Source organism: Nematolebias whitei, chromosome 9 (assembly GCF_014905685.2).
Source record: "Nematolebias whitei isolate Nwh7 chromosome 9, NemWhi1, whole genome shotgun sequence".
Taxonomy (NCBI): domain Eukaryota; kingdom Metazoa; phylum Chordata; class Actinopteri; order Cyprinodontiformes; family Rivulidae; genus Nematolebias; species Nematolebias whitei.
Window position 1 is genome coordinate 33,168,142 of NC_056506.1, and position 8,523 is coordinate 33,176,664.

Consider the following 8,523-nt stretch of genomic DNA (forward strand, 5'->3'; position numbering starts at 1 on the left):
GGCCTTGTTGCTGTTTTAAGTGCTATATAAATAAATTGGTATGGTATCTATCTATCTATCTATCTATCTATCTATCTATCTATCTATCTATCTATCTATCTATCTATCTATCTATCTATCTATCTATCTATCTATCTATCTATATATCTATATATCTATATCTACCTACCTACCTACCTACCTACCTACCTACCTACCTACCTACCTACCTACCTACCTACCTACCTACATATAAATTTACATATTATGTGACAAGGTCAGAGTGAGCATGCCTGTTTAAAGATGAGAGTTTTGATGCATTAGTTGAAAATGGAGAGGGTGGGAGAGTTTTTGATGCCCAGGGGGAGAGAGTTCCAGAGGAGGGGTGGGTGCTGATCGATTGCATGCTCTTGAGCCCATAGTGATCAGACGAGCAGGTGGTTGTGTGAGATGGGTGGAGTAGGACCTGAGAGCGTGAGTGGGTGTGTTGATGTGAATGTTTTGTGTGTTACTGAGGGATGAGGTTGTTGATTGTTTTGTAGAAGAGAAGCAGGACTTTGGTATGAAATGTGATATTTAACAGTGGAACCAGTGAAAAGGCTGCAGTGCAGGGACTTTATGACTGGTGGAGGAGTTCTGGAGAAGTGGTAGGGCAAGGCATGAGGATGAAAGGATAGTAGTAGTCTATTACAATCCCGTCATCCATGCCTCTGTCCTCAGTGACATTCTCCAGCTTGAGGAATCCAAGGCCATCAAGATATATCCTCTCCATTAATTTCTAGTTTTGTCCAAGAGTGCTTGGAAAATATTCAGAAGAGGGTAGACAGGAGGCCTAACCAACTGCTCAAACCACTTCTGCTGTCTCCTTTCAATGAAGAGGATCAGCAGCTCTACTCTGAGTATGCCCACTTTTCAACTAATGTGGGATATTCACATTCATTCTAGGAAAAGGGTTTAGAAGCTTTTCAAAACGTATGAATCTAATAAAACATACTTTCTAACTAGATGTCATTACTATCTTCTAAGTTTTAATCAGTATAATTGGCAAGGATCTTCCCAATCAAAAAGCTATTTTATTAGCTGGCTACTAATGTCGATTTCTCCCATTCAGATTGTATTGTTTGACATCTGAATAGATACAGTTTTTTTCCACTGACAGTAGCATCCCGCTTATGTGAGAGAAGTAATGTCTTTGTCTATTGTCTTCTAGAACAACAAAAGACATTGGCAGGGAAAATGTGTCTTTCTCCAGAGTTCTGCCTTGCCCTGGTCACTGATGCGTGCTTAGAAGGCTTGGTCCACAAATATGGATGGGTTGATGTCTCAGCTCCTCAACAATAAATTGTATATTTTTATTTCAGAGAATATATTTACTTTTTGTTGTGTGATTTTTTTTTTTTTTTTTTTTTCAGTGTAAAGAACAATGCATATTTTAAGGTGTGGTAACATCTTACAGACAGTTGGACAGCAAAAAAAAAAAAAAAAAAAAAAAGAAAGGTTGTAACGTCTTAACCTAAAGTTGACTAACTCTTGTCAAACTGACTTGTATTGATAGTGTTATTCATTTAATATTGTATCTATTAAATAATAATAAATAAATAAATAAATAAAAAAATCACCAAGTATTAGCCCTATCCATGCTCCCCCAAGCTTTGTTGGTCCCTTTAACACTGCACCCCATCTCAAGCCATCTTTAACAACTGCCAGTATATATTTTTTTATTATATATATAGACACTCACACAAGGCTTGCAGGAATTTCTCATGCTGAGACATTTTGTAAAATGAGTTGTTAGTGTGAGGTGGATTTCAGCCTGTACCTAGGGTGTGTGGGATCCAGCTGTGCTTAGGGTATTATTCTGCCTCTTAGTCAATAATGCACTTGGCTGAACTAGGTTGGATCAACCTGGAATTCATCTAAAGGAGAGGAAAAAGGATGGGCAGTAAGTGGAAGGAATTTATTTTCACACTGTCATCATCCATGGGAAATATAAGTAAAATAAAAGACAGAAGCCCTGGTTTATGAGGATAAAAGAGAAGAAAAGCTGTGATAGATGTCAGGCCAGAACCTTGACACGTTTTGTGACTTAATGTTCATGTTACATGTAACGGTGTACTCAGACTGACATTAATGGTCTGTACATGAATATGGAAGTGGTAGAAAAGCAGGAAAACACAGAAAACAATGGCAATGAGTCAATTTATCACAACTTAAATACATTTAAACTTTTTAAAGTACTCTTCAAAGTAAACAAAAAAACCATGCTTTCAGCTCCGATAACAGCTGTTCTACTGTTGGGCATTTGAACGTACAGATGCATCTCAAAATATATGAATATTGTAAAAAAGTTTTTTTTTTTGTCAATTATTTTAAAATAAACTCATATATTATATACATTCATTGCAAATGGAGTGAAATATTCCAAACTTTTATTTCTTGTAATTTTGATGATATGACTTGTAAATAATTAAAAAAATAAAATAAAAATAAGGTGTCTCAGAAAAATTTGAATATTCCACAGCCAGCTTCTGGTACCTTTGGCATTGTGGGAAGGAACTGAGTCCTACTGGAAAATTAGATAAGCATCTCCATAAAGCCCACGAGTAGAAGGAAGCATGAAGTCCTCTAAAATGTCCTGGTAGATGCTGCGTTGACTGGACTTCAGAAAACAAAGTGGAACAACACCAGTAGATGGAATGGTCCCAAATCATCACTGACTGTGGAAACTTCACTCTGGATTTCAAGCAACGTGGATTCTGGGCCCCTCCACTCTTCCTCCAGACTCTGAGACTTTGATTTCCAAATGGCATGAAAACTTACTTTCATATGAAACAAGGACATTGGACCACTGAACAACAGTCCAGTTCTTTCTCTCCTCAGCAGGTAAGACGCTTCTGACGTCTCTGTTTCAGGAGTGGCTCAACTTGAGGAATGAGACATTTGTAGCTCATGTCTTGGAGTTAATCAGCTGATCAGGGTGTGACACGAGGAGTTTACAATACTGAACCTCTTCACAATATTCTAATTTTCTGAGACACCGAATTTTGGGTTTTCAATATTTGTAAGCTGTAACCATCAAACGAAGAAATAAAGTCTTGAAATGTTTCTCTCTGGGTATAATGAATCTATGTAATATATGAGTTTCACTTTCTGAAATGAATGACAATTTTTTTGCACTGTATTCTATTTTTTTAGATCAAACTGTACTTTATACTGAACTGATTTAAATATACATTGTTTTGCATAGCTGCTTTAAAAACTCCTTGAAATAAAGTGAATATGTTGACTGGATCAAGGTAAGCCCCAACTATACCATTTATTGAAAAACCTGAAGGGCATTAAACATAATGATGGAAGTGACAGTGATGGCACTGGAGATGCTAGTTATTTATCTTTGCTTCCTTTTCCTCATTCTTGTTTTTGTCCATCCTAGTTGAGGAAGTACTTCCCAGAAGGAAGCCACCAGAAGGACGATCTGGAGGGGGAAACACACAAGAGAATCCATCTAAGCCTCCTTCAGTGAAGGTGATAGGAGGCTTGCCATCCAACAGCTGGCTACATTCTGGGCCCCTTATTCTACTTATAGCTGGACTTTGCTTGCAGTTGATGCTGTTCTGATGCGAGCCCAGCATAAAATCCATTGCTCAACCATACCCCTGAAGAAACTTTTATGACACTCAGATCACAAATATTTTTTTCATTGTTGCCTGTCCTCACTCTGTATGGCTCTGTCGATGAAGAAAACAGATATGGAGAGCAGGACAGCATGTGGATACCACTGTAGGAGTCTGCAGATGGGTGGGATACTACAAGAACTTCTCCTGCAGCATTCTCATCTTGAGTGTTTGCAAAGATAAGACTCACTGTTTCCACAATGCCGTTTGAAGTTTGACATTAAAATAGGAGCTTCATACGGTCCTTGCTTCACTTGCACATATCTAACCTTTGTGATTCAGGTGGGTTTGATGGGTTGCATCGTTCTTAAGAACCTGTACAAATCTAAACTCCTAGAAACATGTTGCTTCCAATAACAGCATCCCTCCTTTTTTTTTTTTTACTGCTGATTTTCTGTATTCTTAACACATTGAAACTCTTCACAGCACTGCATCAGTGCCACCCAGGTGGGAAAAAAAAACATGCTCATTTTAGAACCCAGATCAATTATTTTAGTGGACTGCGATATGCATGATAAACTGATAGATCAATCCAAGCTGCCCGGCCAAGAACAGCAGATTTGATATGCTCTAATGACTGTGTACCTTGCAAAAATTAGAATGTAATGAGATCACAGGTACAGCAGTGGCTCACTTGCACGGTTGAACAAATTCTGCAGATATACTACGTGTGTATACTGTAATTGTATATAGTTAGAAAGATTTGATGGAATGTATGATGTCTTGATCAGAAATAAAGTTCTTAACTGATTGAGATTAATAAATTATTTTATTTTTTATTTCAGTTAGCAATGACTGTGCTTGTCAGCTCCACTCAACACCTTAAAATATAGTTTGTTTTGTTTGATTATTTTCATCAACAGAAAAGCAATAATGTATTTTTTTTTTCTACTTTACGCCGATACATGAATGAACAAGTTGACTTACTTTTTTCTGTGCGTTTTGTTTTGTGTGTTTGCTTTTGAATTGCACATTATTGAACATCTAAACTGCAAAGGTACCAAAAAACCTAAACCATGCTCTTCATTTTTCATTGGTAGAATTACATCCTTTCTTAATCGTACGTTTGTTAATTAGGTTCAATAGCTATCATACAGTTCTCCCTAAGTCATTTTTTTAATCATTATTATTGGACGAAACTCAAAATAAACTCTAATCCTTGCAAATTATCCAAAGCAAAAAGGAATAAACAATAAATCTGTCTTCATCTGAGGGTCTCTTTATGCCTTTTTTTTGTGCAGACTAAAATGCTATTGTTAAAATTGTAAGTATTGGCACAATTAAGTGCCTGTTTAAAAAAAAGATGATGAATATACAAAGGTACACAAATACAATTTTAAATCTGACAGAAACTGTGTCCACTAAAATGTTGCATTTAAATGAGAAAATCACAATAAGTATGACATATTCTGAAATTTGAATGTTTTACATTTTGTATCGTGACACATTTGTTTCCTCCCTGTCACTTTTTTTTAATTTTTTTATTTAGCTCCAGACTAGCGTTCACACCACCCATTCTTTATTTGGAGCCGTGTACCCTTGCATATGTATAAATGTACATATATTTTCCTTTGCCAGTTGTTTGGGGTCTCATCATGTCTCTTTTGTATCACTGTGATACAGTGCAGTTGAGCTCTAATAAAAGTGCTCTGCTTTTGTTTGTGCCTCTCTTCTCCTCTTGTCTTTTCTAAAAGAAAACGAACCACTGTCAACACAGGTTTGCTTGGAAACTTTTTTTTTTTTTTACTAAAGTATAGACACAAACACGACATTTTGGCAGGTGTGTTTTTTATTATTATTGCTGTTCCTCTTCAGTTGATAAGCTGGCAGGATTTACTTGTACAAAATATGCTTGAATGGCATTTTCTTTAGTTTCACATTGTACCTGTTGGGACATGACAACACATCTTCAGTTAATTGCCTTGTTATGTAATGTTCATTATAGCTCCACTTGTTTTCTACCAAATCTGCCCAATAGTCAACCATTATCTGGTACAAGATTTTGAATATTGTTGGTTTTTTTTCTACTTTTATACATGCTCAATAATTATTTTATTTTAAAGAGGATACTCTGCCATTTATAAAATACACTTTATTTGCTTGCTTCACAGAGGTTTGACAAATATAATCATGTCTGCCCACAATTTGAAGGTAGTCTGCAGAAGTTAACGTTGTAACATAACGACTGTGGTCATACATCCAGTCAGCAGGGAAGAGGGCTGAGTTACAAGAGCTCAGGCAGGATGACCTTCTCTATTTGCACCAGGAAGGACTAGCTAAACAAACAAAACATAAGAAACAAATAGTGCTGGCGCAGAGGAAGTCATTAGTAATCACAGCATCAATAAAGACACATGTGAATGATCTGTTAGCTGTTTCTGGAAAGGATCTTTGCCTATTCAAATAAATTGATTGCCCTGTATTACCGTTTGTCAACCTCATAATGCACATGCATGTAAAATAAGGTTGTGTGATATTAAACACATTGCTGTGTCTTGTCCCTGTATCCTTACTCCTTGTACAAAAGATTCATTCATTTTTAACTGTGGTCATCCTGACAAGGACAGCTGCTGATGTGGAACTCTGTACATTTCTCACCTTCAATGGCTTCTGTTCTGCCAATTAACAGAAGTGGAAGGAAGATATACCATCTCTCAGTCAAAAAAACAATTTATCACCCCTGCCAATGAAAATGCAGATGTTCTTAAGCTTGATAACAGTGGTATTTTTTAAAACAGGCATCAGTGTGTATGTTATTTGCCTTTTCATCATAGATAATAATGCTAAAAATCACATTGTTATAAACAAAAGTTTAAATGTTTTTTACTTTTGTTCTTATTTCATAAATGTCACATTACAGCACATTTGTTTTAACACACTTAAAAAGTAAATGAGTCAGATGGAAGACTTACAAATGTAACTTTCAGTATGTTTGAAAAACAAACAAAAAAATAGTTCATTTGCAAGGCAATTTCATACAAGCTTAAATAATATGAAATGTTAACAAAAAAAAGCCTCTGTGGCAACAAAGAAATGAAGGATGAACTCATTTAGGAGACGTTTTACATTGCAAGATGTTGCAACAGTGCACAAAAAAAATAAAGTGATCTTTCACTACATAAAAAACAGGTTCTTATACTGGTTTGAAATGATCAAAACATTTGGAAAATGTAAAAAAAAAAAAAGAAAGAAAGAAATAAAACTTGGCCTAGTTAATCAAATGTTATTTTCTAAAGAATTCTTGGGAGATCCATCCATCCATTATCTTTATTTGCTTCTTCCTTTTCTCGTTGTTGATGTCACTACTGCCCATGTCCAGCAATCACTGTGCGAGAGGCGGGGGGTCACCTGGGACAGGTTGCAAGTCCATCAAAGGGCCACATAGTGGGTACTTCATACATCTCCTCCTACATGTCACTACGTTGAGTGCAGCTACAGCGTGTGCTCCCAGGACATTATTACATGCAGCCGCAGTGATAACTGAACTAGGCAAAAGGGCCTTCTCCTACTCCGCTCCTGTTTCCTGGAATATCTTCCAAAAAGATCTGAAGCTCTCCGCCTTGACCTCTCTAAGTTGCTTCAAACAACTGCTAAGTTCATGGCAAAAACCAACGCAGCCATGGTCCTGTTTTTAGTACTTTATATCGCTTTATAATGTAGCAGTTTTTTGTTACTTTTTTTTTTTTTAAATATCATGTTAGATTTATTTTTCAATTTACTGTATATGCTTTATCTTATAATTGACTACTGATGTCATCATTCTTTGTTAAAAACAGGTCTCTTGTAAATGAGTCCTCGAGGCTCAATGAAACTAACCTGTATAAATAAAGGTTGAATGAATGAATGAATGGAAAAAAAAATAAAAATAATCTGAGACAAACTAACATGCTAGATTTTTAAGACCCAAAGTTTGCGGACAGATGAAGGCACAGATTCATATAAAAAAGTAAAGTTATTGTATTAGTGTACACAAAGGTAATCATTGCTGAAAGGGAAGACACGAGATAAGGTAAGTAGCAAAAATGTAATGGATGATTTGTTTGAGGTTGTTGTTGAGGTTTTCAAGGCAAGGTGCTGATTTGATCCAGAAAGGTGAGTAACATCGGAGAGAGGGACAGGATGACTGTGCTCAGTGTTTGGTCCAGGCTGATGTTTGGGTTTTGCAGGATCAGGATGGTTACTGGTGTGGTCACAGGAGGCAAGGATGTTCCAAAATCATGGAGGAGCAGGACTTGAAAAAACACTAGGAGAATACAAAGGTTAGTCTATTTTTTCAAAAGATAACTTACTGACTGTCACTTAATTACTAGGAGGTAGCATAATGTTCCAGCATCTGAAGACTGACTGCCAGGTCCTTAAGTATCTGAGCATAGTAGTCATCAGGATTAGGTGCATGTGTGGAAGGGTGGACTGGTTCTATGATTGTCAGCTTGGGGAAAGTGATTATAGCAGAAAACATAGAAATCTTACACAAACGAGACCCACAGCCATTCACAATCTCATTCACATTCTTGGGAGATGTAATATCAGGTCTAATCAGGTCTCTCTTGTAAATGAGTCCTCGAGGCTCAATGAGATTGACCTGTCTAAATAAAGGTTGAATGAATATGTTTTAATTTAATTATACCATTTGATTTAGAAAGAGAAAAAAGGGTGTAGACAGTGCAGGTGATATTAAAAGGAAACATTTGCCTTCCAGGTTCCACCGTGTGGGACTTGACGGAGAGTGGGAGAAGAGACTATCCAGAATAAGGAGCCTGAGTTTTGCCTGAGTTATAATTGGACTTCATTGTTCATCCTCACCAAACCTAAGACATCTTTTAACTTTTAATGTCATCTACTAACGCATGTCTGGAAAAAAAAAAAAACA